The following is an 18,052-nucleotide window of genomic DNA, read 5'->3' on the forward strand; positions in this document are numbered from 1 at the left end:
CAGGACTGTCTTCCCTCCAGTGGGGCCACATCATCGAAAGGTGTGGAACCCAGCACATGTGGCCTCAAATCAGAGGACACATATCACAAAGGGAATGGGAGTGAGGCAGGCAGGAGTAGCCTAAAAACAGAGGGCCCAAAGAATAAGAAAGGTGAGGAATCCAACAGTTGGAACCTCCCAGCAGGCGACTGAGAGCACAGAAGTTATGGGATGCAGGCAGGAGTGAATTAAGAGCAGAGAGCCCACATCATGAAACTGTGAGCAACCCAGGCGTTGGGACCTCAGAGCAGAAGGCCCACATCCCCATGGGAATGGGAACCTGGCTGGAGTGTCCTCGAACCACTGGGCACACATCACAAAATGTGGGGAGCCCAGCAGTTAGGGCCTGACGCCAGAGGGCCCTCATCACCGAGGGGAGGAGGCTCCCAGCAGGCTCCAAGTGCCACCAGAGGGCTCATGTCCACAAGGCGAGGTGAGCAAGCCAGGCAGGAGTGACCTCACAGCAGACGGCCCACCTCACAGATGGGTGAGGAACCCAGCCAGGATCAGACTCTCAACAGAGGGCCCACATCACCAAGGGGATGTGAACCAGGCAGGAGTCTCCTAAGACCATTGGTCCCACATCATCGAAAGGTGAGGAACCCAGCACATGTGGCCTCAAACCAGACGACACACATCACGAAGGGGCTGGGAGTGAGGCAGGCAGGAGGATCCTCACAACAGAGGGCCCAAAAAATTAAAAAAGTGAGGAATCCAGCAGTTGGAACCTCCCAGCAGGTGGCCAAGAGCACAGAGGCTATGGGATCCAGGCCTCTGTGAACTAACACCAGAGAGCCCACATCATGAAAATGTGAACAACCCAGCCGTTGGAACCTCAGAGCAGAAGGCCCACATCCCCATGGAGATGGGATCCTAAGAGGAGTGCCCAAGCATCATTGGGATCACTAAGAAAAGTTGGTGAGCCCAGCAGTTAGGGCCTGACGCAAGAGGGCCCTCATCACCGGTGGGAGGAGATTCCCAGCATGTTCCAACTGCCACCACAGGGCTGACTTCACCAAGGCAATGTGTGCCAGCCATGTAGGAGTGACCGATCAGCACAGGGTCTCCCTCACAGAAGGGTGAGGAACACAGCCAGGAACAGACTCTCACCAGGGGGTCCACATAACCACGTGGATGAGAACCAGGCAGGAGTGTTCTCACACTAGTGGGGCCACATCATCGAAAGGTGAGGAACCCAGCAAAGGTGGCCACAAACCAGAGGACCCACATCACCAAGGGGTTGAGAGTGAGGTAGGTGTCTGGACGGGCATATTTAACACTCATTTCCCACCAGGAAGAGGAATTAACCAAAGGCTCAGCGTGCCCTGCCAGAAGCAGATTAGGGCCTGAAGCAGTCTTGCGGGTTTGCGGCCAGCTCACAAGAAATCGAGTTGAAGAAAGGAGCTCAGGGGCCCTGTAATTCACAAACCTGCAGAGTTATAAATGACAGATAACGTCCAAAAATATATTGAAGTAAGGCTGTGAAGAGGACTTGAAAGTGGGGCAGAATTTCAGGAAACCGATTTCAGGAGGTAGACTGGATTTGCATTTAAAGCATAGGAAAAGAGGCAGAACATGGACAATGATGCACTTGGCAAAAAAGGGCGTATGAGTTTGTTCCTGAATATATTCAGGAAAAAACACATACGCCCTTTTTGGCAAACCAAGCAAGCTTGCAATGGAAATCTGAACTACTATGAAGTGTCACTTCCCCCCGGTCTAAAGGGCCATCTGAAAAAAGTGTAAAATCCAGAAAGGCAAGATAGGCCGTGGGGAAATAGGAGCCTTGTTATGCTGATGGGCGGGATGTAAATTGCCAACAGCCACTCTGGAGAAGTGTATGGTGTTTCCTGATACATCTGAAAAACGAAACAACAGAGTCTAGAGCATTTCCACTTATGGTCCTATAGCTTAGGGAAATTAAAATCAAAAAGACACAGCCACCCCAAAATTTGGGACAGCTCTGTTTACAGGAACCTCTTCTACGGTACAAGTTAAATATCCCAGAGAACAAATAATTGATAAAGAAGTTGCAGTACTTACGTACAACAGAATACCACTCAGCAATGAAATCTGTGTCACCAGGCCTGTACCAGCATAATGAGTGGATTGAGGCACGATGATTCTAAGTGAAATAAGTCACACAGAAAAAGAAACATCATAAGGTATCACTAATACACGGAATGTAAACTTGGCTACACATGAACTGAATTACAAAACAGAACAGGGTCTCAAGTTTAGAAAACCAACTTATGCTTGCTTAAGGGGAAAGGTGAGTTGGGGTGCTGCATAAAACCAGAGTTTGAAATTAGCACAGATACCATTCCATAAGGCAAATATGTAATAGACAAGACCTACCCCTTGCTCAACGAAATGGACTCAACAATGAGGTATCACCTCACACCTGTTAGAATGGGCATCATCTGAAAATCTACAAACAACAAATGCTGGAAAGGGTGTGGAGAAAAGGAACACTCTTCCACTATTGCTGGGAATATAAATTGATACAGTCACTATGGAGAACAATATGGAGTTTCTTAAGAAACTAATAATAGAATTACCATATGATACAGCAATCCCAGTACTGGACATATACCCAGACAAAACCATAAATCAAAAAGAGACATTCAACGCAATGTTCATTGCATCACTATTTACAATATCGAGGTAATGGAAGCAACCTAAATGCCCACAGACACGAATGCATAAAGACGTGGTACATATATAAAATGGAATATTACTAAGCCATGAAAGGAATGAAATTGGGTCATTTGTAGAGACGTCGATGGATCTAGAGACTGTCATACAGAGTGAAGTAAGTCAGAAAGAGAAAAACAAATCTTGTATATTCATGCATATATGTGGAACCTAGAAAAACTGTGCAGATTAACCATTTTGCAAGGCATAAATAGAGCAACAGATGTAGACAACAATCGTATGGACAACAAGGGGGGAAAGCTCTTGGGGGGGTGGTGGTGGGAGGAGTTGAGAGATTGGGATTGGCATGTAAACATTTATATGTATAAAATAGATAACCAATAAGAACCTGCTGTATAAAAATATAAAATAAAATTCAAAATTAAAAAGAAATAAAATTTAAAAAATAAAACAGAAAAAGCAATTATTCCCTTCACATACATGTATTTATATGAATAAATTATTTCCATGCTTATATCTGTAAATACGAAAAAGAGGAATAAAATCTACCTTGAACCAAAAACGAAAAAGAGAAAAAAAAAAACAGAACCCACCAGTTACACAGAGGAAAACCGTAGCAGGGCACTTGCTCCAGTTGTAAACAATTCTGAAGTTGGTCAGTGGTGGGGAATCATCTCCCATTCAGCCAGCAGCCCCCACACAACAAGCGTCCTCATTGCAAAGCTGGGGCACCGTGCCGAGGCATCTGTGAGTAAATGTGAGCTGAGCCCCAGGCCAGTTGCTGCTGAACTGTTCCCACCCTTCCCAGGTAAAACACCTGAATATATACAAGGACTTGAAAGCCTAGAGGAAGGGCCATGGAGCCACACGAGTGACAGCATGCCAGCTGACTTGGTGCCTGCAGGCCAGCCAGGATGGTCCTGGCCCTGGGTGCTCTTCTGGAAGATTTCCATTTCCCTGCCTGAGATACCCGTCCTGTTCCTGCCCCCACTGCTTTTTTCCTTCCTCACCTCTGCCCAGGGAGAAATTCCAGCAGCAGGTATGGGTGACACATCCTCTTCTTTAGCAGGTGGCAGCCTGGCAACTGCTGCAGAAAGTCCAGCAGAGCCCCACTCACACTGGGCCACCCACAAAGCCGTGGCCTCTCACTCCCTCCCACCAGCCCAGCCCCGAGACTGCTGACAGGGCAGAGAAAATGGCGTCAGGCACAGCTACAGGGACTCTTGCTGCCTGGAGTGGTATTTATATTGATCTCAACCCAGGCACACCTGGGGAGGGCTGGCCGGCATGGTAAGGCTGCCCAGGTCAGCCAATCATCACCCCTCAGGGGCTCACAGTTGCAGAAAATGGAACTTGCTGAACCGGCCAGGTTCAAGGAACAGGTGTGGGCTCCTGAGAGTCAGGATAGACAAGGGGCTGCAGCTTTGGCTTGTTTTCTAATCATTTTATCTGGCCCATGAGTGGGAGACAACTTCAAGAAAACCCTCTCCTAATGAGAGGAACCCAGGAGTCAGGGAGAGGAGGGGTGGGTGGTGGTTGGAGACAGAGGCCTGGTGCCCTGGGTGCAGTGGAAGTCTCTGGAAGACCAGGTGGAGGGAGGCCACACAGAGTGATGCCCAGGGTCACAGACCTGTCACAGCTGCTGTTTGTTAGTTCAAGTCCTGCTCTGAGGTGCTCTGTGTCAGCTCTGAGCGACAGGTGAGCTGGGGGTGCTCTTCAATGAGGGCTATGTGCATGGTTCCTGTGTGCCCAGCCCTGCCACGGTACCTGCAAGGGTAGCTCTGTATCCTGGGAGAGGCCTGACCACGAGAGCCCCGTGGGCTGGGTTGGGGGTGGGGTACCTGCCCAGGAGAGCTCCATATCCTGGGATTGGCCTGACCACGAGAGCCCCATGGGCTGCTGGGGACCTGGTAAAGGATGTCAGGACAGTCAGTGAAGCCACCGAGGATATACCTCCAGTTGCTCCTGATTCCTACACCCTGCTGGTCATTCTACCAAACACCAGGACATGGTATTCTGTATTAGTCTTCAATGATGCCTTCTTTTGTATTCCATTAGTCCCAGAGTCACAAGAAATTTTGGCTTGTGAGTGGCAGGACTCAACATACAACTAAAACAATACTTCCAGGCCGTCTTGCCCCAAGGGTTCAAAAATTCCCACACCATCTTTGGGGAAAGCTTAGCTAAAGACCGAAAAGTTCTACCTCTGGAAAAGGAAACCCTCCTTCAATATGCAGATGACATTCTGATCGCCAGCCCTACTAAGGAGGCCTCTGAACTACCAAGCCAATAAAGGATAGAAGTTGTCCAAGAAAAAGCTCAAATATCACAGACTGCGGTGACCTGCCTGGGCTTCATTCTCACACAAGGTCAGAGAAGCCCATCCCAGGAAAGGGAAGAAACCATTTGCAGCCTTACCCCTTTCTAAAACTAGAAGACAGCTTAGGGGTTCCTGGGGAGGCCAGGGTTTGCTGCTTCTGGATCCCTAACTACAGTCTACTAGCTGGGCCTCTATATGAAACACTGAAAGGAAAAGATGATGATCCTTTTGAACAGAATCCAGAAGTGGCCTTTCAAGAATGGAAAGAGCAGTCAATTCAGACCCTTGCCCTGGAACTCCCTAATTGAGCTAAACCCTTTGACCTTTCCATTCCCGGTGAAAGGTGAATCGCCATTGGAGAATTAGTGCAAAAACTGGGACCACTTGAAATGGAACAATGCAAGAATGCCATCCAGGTAGGATAAACTACAGTCACCAAGGGGCTTGGCCCACTGCCACATCTGGCCAAGATACTGGCGGTATCTAAAAACCTGGAAATCAGCAGCCCAAAAGGCCACCTCCCTCCTAAGGGAAAAGGACCCCACGTGGTGATCCTAATCACCAACCATGCCCTGAAGTTGCAGGGTTCGCTCCGTGGGCACACCGACCTCGAGTGAGGAGGCCCTCCAACTCCAACATCCAGAGAGATAACCAGGGGCAACAGGGCACCATGACGACTCGTGTGAACATCACTTGACCTGGAGTTTCTCTCATAAAACAACAATAGTGTGTCCCGAAGTAGACTACTGCTTGCAGGACTTACTGCACCCGGAGGGGAGCTAATAATCTTGGCGGGGGAACCGTATATCACACTGTCACCATAGAAAAGCCTACAGACACCGTGATGATGGTGGCCAATAAGACCGGCTGGACTCCTGTTTACTTCAAAAGGCTGTTGACTCAGTGGCCATCATGGTCCTTGATCACCACTGACCCTGGACTGTCTGGGAGTTGAGCGGGCAGGGCTCTGACACCTGGTGCTGTTTTTACGTTAATTCAGGGGCCTAATTGAAGAAAGAGCAGACTACTGGTCAGAGCATCTAGGCTGGCAGAAACGGTCAGCCTAAGGTGGCCGAACAAATGTGGGGCGGGGTGAAACCGGCCCCCACAGCGCCTCTGCACATCTCTTTCCTGGACCCTTAAAGGTCACTAGAATCTATAACACTTCCAATGCTGGTGCTCAGGTGGACGAGCAGGGAGGCAGGGGTCCTGGGGCCAATCAACGTCACCCAGAGGCTGCTGGGGAGAAGTTCTGACCCTCGTCCCCTGGTATGAGGGCTCCCAACTCAGCACTCAGCAGTTACAGAAGAAGGGTCTGCACCCTCAGCACTCCAAGAATGAGGAATGGGACAAAAGGCAGAGGAGGGGTTTGTCCCCAGCAAAGCCCATTAAAAATCCCTGGGAGATAAAAATAGAATCTGGGCAATAAACTCAAGTCTGACCTTTTTTATCCTTTGTGCTTTGTCTAATTTCATGTGCTCCTAGGGTCCCGCATGCAGAGGTTCCACACCCAGTACTTCAGACCAGATTTCCTAGTGCAGAATGGCTGGGTTGACACCTCAGCTCCTGGGGCCCAGTGCAGACTCCGAGATATAGAGCCTGAGCTGCAGCCAACCCGGCCCTCGAGAGCTCCACCCCCTCCCTCCCACTGACTCTCACAGGATCTCTACACAGCAGCCCAGCCCACAGCCCACGGGGTAGTGCATGCTCTCACCTCTCCATTCTCTGATCAAAATATATAGTTTCCTTTGCTTGGGAACCAAACTCAGTCTCGATCTGTTGGCCCCAATGACACTGGGCAGGGGGACCCTTGTTGGGGTCCACTCTGGAGGATCAGTAACAGAAATTGAGACTATTGTAACTTCAATGAACAGATGTGTGAGCCAAACTGTAGTTAACATAGAACAGTTTATAAGGCTCGGGTAAAATAAGATGTTTCTAACACTTCCATTTGATATTTCCATCACTTTATTATAAGCAAGTCCAGTGAAAAGGTTTGTCTTATTTGTCAGGTCAATATTAGAGAAATGAAGTGATTTCTTTCCAAGGATGTACATCTAATAATCTTGGTTAAAGCTTCAATCTTGTTTTAAATGCTTTTCCATTGAAAATGATACCTCTCTTTCAGCTCCCCCATTTCTGAGAAGTATAAAATCTTATAATTTATTATTACCAAAGGGGAAAGGTGGGAGGAGGGATAAATTAACAGTTTGGAATTAACACATACACACTGCTATGTATAAAATAGATCATCAACAAGGAACTACTGTATAGCACAGGGAACTACACTCAATATTTTGCAATAACCTATAAGGGGAAATAATCGGAAAAAGAATAGATATTTTTATTGACATCATCTATCAATGACAGTTAAAGTGTAACGTAAGGGAAGCCGGTGGTGAGTGCTTCTGACCCTGAAGACTTCAATCATCTAAAGTTTGGACTCTGCCTACTTCCCAAGGCCCTTAATGAACATATGTGTAGCCGTAGCTTAAAAAACTCCCCAGTTTGGGTTTCGGGGAGACACTGATTTTGAAAAAGCCCTGGCGTTCTCCTTACATGAATGGGACTCTTCCTACTGCTAAAACATGTCTGTCACACCCAGAGGATAGTATACCATCTGATCGGGAAGAGTTTGGAAAAGGCATCTCATCTCCTCATCTCCTGGTGCTCGGGTTCACCCCTCCAGCGTCTTTACTAACAGTCTCCCCACTTGGAGATGTCAGCACTGTCAACATCCTGTTGCGTACAGTTTGGAATTTGTCCAGAGGATGAAGCGGAAGGATGAGGAACAATGAGAGACAAGTCCTAGGTGTTCAGACAGGCACATGTCACTCTAATTTCCAATCAGGAAGACGAATTGACCAAAGGCTAGGGTTGCCCATGGAAACAGTATAGGGCTTGAGGAAATCCCACTGCTTTGTGGCCAGTTCCCATAAACACAAGTTGAACAATGGAACTCAGGGGCAGTAAAATTCACGAAACTGCAGAGTTGAAAATATCTATCACTGAAAAATGTCTTGAGGAAAGTCAGAGAAAAGGATTGGTAAGCAAGGGAGAATGGCAGGAAAGGGATTTGAGGAGGTAGAAAGGACTCGCCATTAAGCACAAGAAAAGGGGCTGAACATTGCCAACATTGCAGTTGGCCAAAAAGGCTGTATGCATTTCTTTCTGTATATATTCAAGAAAAGGGCATACACTTTTTTAGCCAACCAAACAGGTGGGCACTGGAAATCAATACTACAAAAGATATCACTTCGCATCAGTCAGAAGAGCCATCCTCATAAAGTGTAAACACCAGAAATGCAGGACAGGGCAAGGAGAAGAGGGAGCCCTGTGAGGCTTATAGTGGAAATGTATATTGCCAACGGCCATTCTGGAGAAGTGTATTGTGTTTACTAAAGCATCTAAAAAATGAGCTACAGAGCATAGGGCACTTGCACTCATGGGCGTATATCTTGGGAAAAACAAAAATCGAGAGGACACAGACACCCCAATGTTTACTGCCTCTCTGTTTAAAAGATCCTCGAATAGGATAGAACTTAAATGTCTCTGGAGGGAAAAAATGGATAGAGATGTGGTACTTATGTAGAGTGGAATATTACTCAGCCTGGAAATCGATGAAATATGGCCAGCTGTAACAACTCCGGAGGAGTTACGTATGATCATTCTAAGTGACATAATTCAAAAAGAAAAAGACACATATCATAAGATATCACTTAAAGGTGGAATCCAAAATGGCTACACATGAAATAAATTACAAAACAAAAACATAGTCAAATATGTAGAAAACACACGTAAGGCTGCTAAACGGGAAAGGTGGGGAGGGGTGAGGCATCATCCAGGAGGTTGAAATTAGCAAAGATACCATTCCAAATACCAAACTGATAATCAACAAGGCCTACATGGTAGCTAAAAGAACTGCACTCAGCACACTCAAGTCACCGGAAAAGAATATCTATGACTGGTAAGAATCTGAAAAAGAATTTATTGATGTCTCTCTGTACGTGAATCAAGTGGATGTACAGCAGCAAGAAACAGAGCTTTGAAAATCAGCTGTAACCAATATAGTAATAAATTGAAAAAAATAAACGACAGAGAGACAGGGAAAACCTCTTACAACTTTTCCTCAGGGACGGTGTTGCAACATGGATTGAACACATCTAGACCCACAGCAGGATGAGACATAAGGCTGGAAACTGTTCGCGCTAAGAGAAATGTGAGGTTGGGTGAGGAAATGCACACCCTTTAAAGTAATACTACCTGGTACCCATTCAATGGGTCCCAAATCTGCAGGTTCAAGGAATCTTCCTACAGCTAAAACATGCATGGAAAACCCAGAGGACTGTAAACCATGTGATCGGGAGATGTGTCTAAAATGCACCTCATTTATCCTCTCCTGGTGCTCCTGTTCATCATTCCAGCCACGTTACTTAGAATCTCCCCACTTAGAGAATCAGCACATTTAAACTTCTGTTTCACACATTTTGCAAATTGTGAGGAGGATGAACGGGAAGAGGGGGAACCAATGAGAGAATAGTTGTAGGGGTTTGGACGGGCACATGTCACTCTAATTTCCCATTAAGAATAAGAATTAAAAAAAGGCTCAGCCCACCTGGCCGGAGCCAAAATAGGGCCTGAAGCAAACCTGTGGCTTTGAGGCCAGCTCACAAAAGAGCAACTTAAAAAATGGAGCTCAGGGTCACTGCAATTCACAAACCTGCAGAGTTATAAATGAAAACTAACGTCCAAAAATATGTTGAGGTAAGGCAAAGAAGAGGATCTGAATGCAAGACAGAATTGCAAGAAACAGATTTCAAGAGATAGATTGGACTCGTCTTTAAAGCACATGAAAAGCGGCAGAATTTCGACAATGATGCAGTTGGCCCAAAAGGGAGTATGCGTTTTTTCCTGAATATATCCAGGAAAAAACGCATACGCACTTTATGGGCAACCAAGCAAGCAAGCAATGCAAATGTGCACAACAAAGAAGTCTCATTTCCCACCGGTCAAAAGGGCCATCCGAAAAAATTGTAAAAACCAGAAATGCAGGACAGGCCATGGAGAACAGGGAGCCTTTATACGCTGATGGACAGTGTGTGAACTGCCGAGAGCCACTCTGGAGAAGTGTATGGTGGTTCCTAAATCATCTAAAAAACAGACCTACAGAGCATAGGGCACTTCCAATCACGGGAGTATATCTAGGGAAGTCTAAAAATCAACAAGACACAAGCACACCACAGTTTAGGGCTACTCTGTTTACAAGAACCTCAACTTCAGTACACCTTAAATATCCCAGGAAAGAGAACAATGGATAAAGAAAATGTGGTACTTACGTACAATGGAATATCTCTTCACCATGAAATCAATGTAATAAGGCTAGTAGAAGGATAAAGAGTGGATTTAGGTCCGATAATACTACTTGAAATAAGTCAAACAGAAAAAGAAACATATCATAAGATATCACTTATAGAGGGAGGATAAATATGGCTGCACAAAAAATGAATTACAAAACACAACAGTGTCTCACATTTAGAAAACACAACAGTGTCTCACATTTAGAAAACACACTTATGTCAGCTTAAGGGGAAAGGAGAGGTGGGGTGATGCATAAAACCAGAGTTTGAAATTAGCACAGATACCGTTCAATAAACCAAATAGGTATGAGACAAGATCTACACCTTGCTCAATGAACTGACCTCAACACACCCAATACACCGCAGAGAAATATATCTGAGTAATAAGAATCTTAAAACCCATGTATTGATATATCTCCATAAGGGAATCAAGTGTGTGCAGAGCGGCACAAACACAGCACTGAAAATGAGCTAAACCCCATTATAGAAATAAATTTTAAAACCAAAATGCAGAAACAATGAAAGAGAGAAAAATTCTTACAAAATTCGCTCAGGGGTTGTGATGCAACCTGGAATGACCACATATAAACCCAGAGCTGGATAAGACATAAGGCTGGACACTTGGGGCTGAGAGGATTGGTGAGCTTTAGTGAGCAACTGCCGAAAGTTTAATGCAATACTTCATGCTACTCATTCCAAGGGTCCCAACACTCCAGGTTGAAGGGAATCTTCCTATCCTACAGCTAAACCATGCATGGGAAATCCAGCAGATGGTATACCATATGATCGGGAAAGGTTTCTAAAACGCACCTCATTTTCCTCACCTGGGACTCCGGATCAACATTCCAGCCACTTTACTAACAACATCCCCACATGGAGAGTCAATGCCTTTAAGTTCCGGTATCGCACAGTCTGCAGTTAGTGCGGAGGATGAATGGGAATGGGGGAACCAGTGAGAAAATAGCTGTAGCGGTTTCAATGGGCACATGTCACTCTAATTAAACATCAGGAAGAAGAATTAACCAAAAGCAGAGCAAGGCGCCCCAGAGAAGAATAGGGCCTAAAGAAATCCTGTGGATATGAGGCAAGATCACAACAATAAGAGCAGAAAAATGGAGCCAAGGGCCACTGCATTTCAAAAACCTGCAGAGTTATAAAGGCCAACTATTTTCCAAAAGTATATTGATGTAAGGCTATGAAGAGGCACTGATAACAAGGCAGAATTGCAAGAAACCGATTTCAGGAGGTAGACTGGAATTGCATTTAAAGCATAGGAAAAGAGGCAGAACGTCCACAATGATGCACTTGGCCAAAAGGGGCGTATGCGTTTTTTCCTGAATATATTCAGGAAGAAACGCATACGCCCTTTCTGGCCAACCAAGCAAGCTTGCAAAGGAAATCTGCACTACAATGAAGTCTCACTTCCCCCCAGTCAAAAGGGCCATCTGAAAAAAGTGTAAAATCCAGAAAGGCAGGACAGGCCATGGAGAACTGGGAGCCTTGTTATGCTGATGGGCGGGATGTAAATTGCCAACAGCCACTCTGGAGAAGTGTATGGTGTTTCCTGAAACATCTAAAAAACAAAGCAACAGAGCCTAGGGCACATCCACTTATGGTCCTATAGCTTAGAAAAATTAAAATCAAAAAGACACAGCCACCCCAAACTTTGGGACGGCTCTGTTTACAAGAACCTCATTTACGGTACAAATTCAATATCGCAGAAAGCGAAAAATGGATAAAGAAGTTGTGGTACTTACGTACAATGCAATATCACTCAGCAATGAAATCTATGTCATCAGGCCCGTAGCAGCATAATGAGTGGATTCAGGTACGATGATTCTAAGTGAAATAAGTCACACAGAAAAAGAAACATCATAAGTTATCACTAATACACGGAATGTAAACTTGGCTACACAGGAACTGAATTACAAAACAGAACAGGGTCTCAAATGTAGAACACCAACTTATGCTTGCTTAAGGGGAAAGGTGAGTTGGGGTGCTGCATAAAACCAGAGATTGAAATTAGCACAGATACCGTTCCATAAGCCAAATATGTAACAGACAAGAGCTACTCCTTGCTCAACGAAGTGGACACAACAGCCCATATTAAACACCTAAGAGTATACCTGACTGGTAAGAATCTTAAAACCTATGGATTTATATGTCTCCGAAAGAGAATCAAGCGTGTGTACAGTGGCATAAACGCAGCAGTGATACGATTGGTGAGGTTCGGTGAGCAAATGCAGACCCTCTGAAGTCATATTGCATGGTACCCATTCCATGGGTCTCAACTCTCCAGGTTTAAGGGATTCTTCCTTCAGCTAAAACATGCATGTGGAACCCAGAGTATGACCACCGTGTGATCTGGAAACGTGTTCAAATGTGTCTTAGTTTTCGTCCCCGGGTACTCGGGTGCAACATTCCAGACACTTTACTAACACTCTCCCCACTTGCAGAGTCAGTGCCTTTAACCTCCTGTTTGGCCCAGATTGCAATTTCTGCGGAAGATGAACAGCAATAGGGAGAACCAATGAGAGACTAGCTGGAGGTGTCTGCACGGGCAAATTTAACTCTCATTTCCCAACAGGAAGAGGAATTAACCAAAGGCTCAGTGTGCCGTGCCGGAACCACACTAGGGCCTGAAACAATCCTGCAGTGTTGCGGCCAGCTCACAAGAAAGTGAGTTGAAGAAAGGAGCTCAGGGGCACTGTAATTCACAAACCTGCAGAGTTATAAATGACAGCTATTGTCCAAAAATATATTGAAGAAAGGCTGCCAAGAGGACTTGAAAGCGGGGCAGAATTGCAGGAAACCGATTTCAGGAGGTAGACTGGAACTGCATTTAAAGCATAGAAAAAGAGGCAGGACGTCCACAATGATGCACTTGACCAAAAAGTGCGTATGCATTTTTACCTGAATATATTCAGGAAAAAACGCATAAGCCCTTTTTGCCCAAGGAAGCAAGTTTGTAAAGGAAATCTGCACTACAATGAACTCTCACATCCTCCCGACAAAAGGCCCATCTGAAAAAAGTGTAAAATCCAGAAAGGCAGGACAGGTCATGGAGAACTGGGAGGCTTGTTATGCTGATGGGCGGGATGTAAATTGCCACAGCCACTCTATAGAAGTGTATGGTGTTTCCTGAAACATCTAAAAAACAAAGCAACAGAGCCTAGGGCACTTCCACTTATGGTCCTATAGATTAGGGAAATTAAAATCAAAAAGACACAGCCAACCCAAAGTTTGGGACGGCTCTGTTTACAAGAACCTCGTTTATGGTACAACTTCAATATCGCAGAAAGCGAAAAATGGATAAAGAAGTTGTGGTACTTACGTACAATGCAATATCACTCAGCAATGAAATCTATGTCATCAGGCCCGTAGCAGCATAATGAGTGGATTCAGGTATGATGATTCTAAGTGAAATAAGTCACACAGAAAGAGAAAAATCATAAGATATCACTAATACACGGAATGTAAACTTGGCTACACAGGAACTGAATTACAAAACAGAACAAAGTCTCAAATGTAGAAAACCAACTTATGCTTGCTTAAGGGGAAAGGTGAGTTGGGGTGCTGCGTAAAACCAGAGATTGAAATGAGCACAGATACCGTTCCATAAGCCAAATATGTAATAGACAAGAGCTACTCCTTGCTCAACGAAGTGGACACAACACCTCATATTAAATGCCTAACAATATACCTGACTAGTAAGAATCTTAAAACCTATGGATTTATATGTCTCCGAAAGAGAATCAAGCGTGCGTAGAGGGGCATAAGTGCAGCAGTGATAGGATTGGTGAGGTTCGGTGAGCAAATACAGACCCTTTGAAGTCATATTGCATGGTACCCATTCCATGGGTCTCAACTCTCCAGGTTTAAGGGATTCTTCCTTCAGCTAAAACATGCATGTGGAACCCAGAGTATGATCCACCGTGTGATCGGGAAACGTGTTCAAATGTGTCTCAGTTTTCGTCCCCTCGTACTCGGGTGCAACATTCCAGACACTTTACTAACACTCTCCCCACTTGGAGAGTCAGTGCCTTTAACCTCCTGTTTAGCCCAGTTTGCAATTTCTGTGGAAAATGAACAGGAATAGGGAGAACCAATGAGAGAGTAGCTGGAGGTGTCTGGACGGGCAAATTTAACTCTCATTTCCCACCAGGAAGAGGAATTAACCAAAGGCTCAGCGTGCCATGCCGGAACCACACTAGGGCCTGAAGCAATCCTGCGGTGTTGCGGCCAGCTCAAAAGATAGCGAGTTGAAGAAAGGAGCTCAGGGGCACTGTAATTCACAAACCTGCAGAGATATAAATGACAGCTATCGTCCAAAAATATATTGAAGTAAGGCTGCCAAGAGGACTTGGAAGCGGGGCAGAATTGCAGGAAACCGATTTCAGGAGGTAGACTGGAATTGCATGTATAGCATAGGAAAAGAGGCAGAACGTTCACAATGATGCACTTGGCCAAAAAGGGCGTATGCGTTTTTTTCTGAATATATTCAGGTAAAAACGCATACGCACTTTTTGCCCAACCAAGCAAGCTTGCAAAGGTAATCGGCACTACAATGAAGTCTCACTGCCCCCCGGTCAAAAGGGCCATCTGAAAAAAGTGTAAAATCCAGAAAGGCAGGACAGGCCATGGAGAACTGGGAGCCTTGTTATGCTGATGGGCGGGATGTAAATTGCCAACAGCCACTCTGGAGAAGTGTATGGTGTTTCCTGAAACATCTAAAAAACAAAGCAACAGAGCCTAGGGCACTTCCACTTATGGTCCTATACCTTACAGAAATTAAAATCAAAAAGACACAGCCACCCCAAAGTTTGGGACGGCTCTGTTTACAAGAACCTCGTTTACGGTACAAGTTCAATATCACAGAAAGCGAAAAATGGATAAAGAAGTTGTGGTACTTACGTACAATGCAATATCACTCAGCAATGAAATCTATGTCATCAGGCCCGTAGCAGCATAATGAGTGGATTCAGGTATGATGATTCTAAGTGAAATAAGTCACACGGAAAAAGAAACATCATAAGATATCACTACTACACGGAATGTAAACTTGGCTACACAGGAACTGAATTACAAAACAGAACAGGGTCTCAAATGTAGAAAACCAACTTATGCTTGCTTAAGGGGAAAGGTGAGTTGGAGTGCTGCATAAAACCAGAGATTGAAATTAGCACAGATACCGTTCCATAAGCCAAATATGTAATAGACAAGAGCTACTCCTTGCTCAATGAAGTGGACTCAACACCCCATATTAAACGCCTAAGAATATACCTGACCAGTACGAATCTTAAAACCTATGGATTTATATGTCTCTGAAAGAGAATCAAGCGTGTGTACAGTGGCATAAACACAGCAGTGATAGGATTGGTGAGGTTCGGTGAGCAAATGCAGACCCTTTGAATTCATATTGCATGGTACCCATTCCATGGGTCTCAACTCTCCAGGTTTAAGGGATTCTTCCTTCAGCTAAAACATGCATGTGGAACCCAGAGTATGATCCACCGTGTGTTCGGGAAACGTGTTCAAAAGTGTCTCAGTTTTCGTCCCTAGGTACTCGGGTGCAACATTCCAGACGCTTTACTAACACTCTCCCCACTTGGAGAGTCAGTGCCTTTAACCTTCTGTTTGGCCCACTTTGCAATTTCTGCGGAAGATGAACAGGAATAGGGAGAACCAATGTGAGACTAGCTGGAGGTGTCTGGACGGGCAAATTTAACTCTCATTTCCCAACAGGAAGAGGAATTAACCAAAGGCTCAGCGTGCCGTGCCGGAACCACATTAAAGCCTGAAGCAATCGTGCGGTGTTGCAGCCAGCTCACAAGAAAGCGAGTTGAAGAAAGGAGCCCAGGGGCACTGTAATTCACAAACCTGCAGAGTTATAAATGACAGCTATGGTCCAAAAATATATTGAAGTAAAGCTGCCAAGAGGACTTGAAAGCGGGGCAGAATTGCAGGAAACCGATTTCAGAAGGTACACGGGAGTCGCTCTTAAAGCATAGGAAAAGAGACAGAACTTGGAAAATAATGCACTTGGCAAAAAAGTGCATATGTGTTTTATCCAGAGCTCTCGTAACTGAGGGGAGGAGATTCCCAGCAGGCTCCAACTGCCACCTGAGGGCTCACATTGCCAAGGCAACGTAAGCAAGCCAGGCAGGAGTTACCTCACAGCAGAGGTCCCACCTCACAGAAGGGTGAGAAACCCAGCCAACATCAGACTCTCACCAGAGGGCCCACATCACCAACGGAATGGGAACCAGGCAGGAGTGTCTTCACACCAGTGGGGCCACATCATCGAAAGGGGAGGTACTCAGCACATGTGTCCTCAAACCAGAGGACCCACATCACCAAGGGCCTCCGAGTGAGGCAGGCAGGAGTAGCCTCAAAACACTGTGCACATAGAATAAAAAAGTGAGGTATCCAGCAGTTGGAACCTCCCAGCAGGCGGCCCAGAGCACCGAGGCTATGGGATCCAGACCACAGTGAACTCACAAAAGAGGGCCCATGTCATGAAACTGAACAACCCAGCCATTGGGACCTCAGAGCAGGAGGCCCACATCCCCATGGGGATGGAAATCTGCTAGGTGTGTCTTCGCACCAATGAGAACATATCAGAAAATTTTGGGAGACCAGCAGTTAGGGCCTGACGCCAGAGGACCCTCATCACCAAGGGAAGGAGGCTCCCAGCAGGCTCCAACTGCCACCAGAGGGCTGACGTCGCCAAGGCGATGTGTGCCAACCAGGCACGAATGACCTCACAGCAGAGGGCCCACCTCAGAGAATTGTGACGAACCCAGTCAGGATCAGACTCGCACCAGAGGGCCCACATCACCAAATGTATTGGAACCAGGCAGGAGTGTCTTCACATGAGTAGGGCCACATCATCTAAAGGTGAGGAACCCAGAACATGTGGCTTCAAACCATAGGACACCCATCACCAAGGGGCTGGGAGTGAGGCAGGCAGGAGGAGCCTCATAACAGAGGGCCCAAAAATAAGAAAGGTGAGGAATCCAGCAGTTGGAACCTCCCAGCAGGCGGCCCAGAGCACAGAGGCTAGGGGATCCAGGCCAGAGTGAACTAACACCAGACAGCCCACAACATGAAACTGTGAGCAACCCAGACATTGGGACCTCAGAGCAGAAGGCCCACATCCCCATGGTGATGGGAACATGACAGGATGGTCCTGGCATCACTGGGCTCACATCAGAAAATTTGGGGTGCTCAGAAGTTAGGGCCTGACGCTAGAGGGCACTCATCACCGAGAGGAGGAGGCTCCCAGCAGGCTCCAGCTGCCACCAGAGGGCTGACGTCGCCAAGGCGATGTGTGCAGCCAGGCAGGAGTGACCTCACAGAAGAGGGCCCACCTCACAGAAGGGTGAGGAACACAGCCAGGATCAGACTCTCACCAGAGGGCCCACATCACCAAGGGGATGGGAACCAGGCAGGAGTGTCCCCACACCAGTGGGACAACATCATCGAAAGGTGAGGATCCCAGCACATTTGTCCTCAAACCAGAGGAACCACATCACCAAGGGGTTCGGAATGAGGCTGGTAGGACCGGCCTCACAACACAGGGTCCATAGAATAGAAAAGTTGAGGAATCCAGCAGTTGAAACTTCCCAGCAAGTGGCCCAGAGCACCGAGGCTATGGGTTCCAGGTCGCAGTGAA

The sequence above is a fragment of the Orcinus orca genome, chromosome 2 (assembly GCF_937001465.1).
Source record: "Orcinus orca chromosome 2, mOrcOrc1.1, whole genome shotgun sequence".
NCBI classification, from domain to species: Eukaryota; Metazoa; Chordata; class Mammalia; order Artiodactyla; family Delphinidae; genus Orcinus; species Orcinus orca.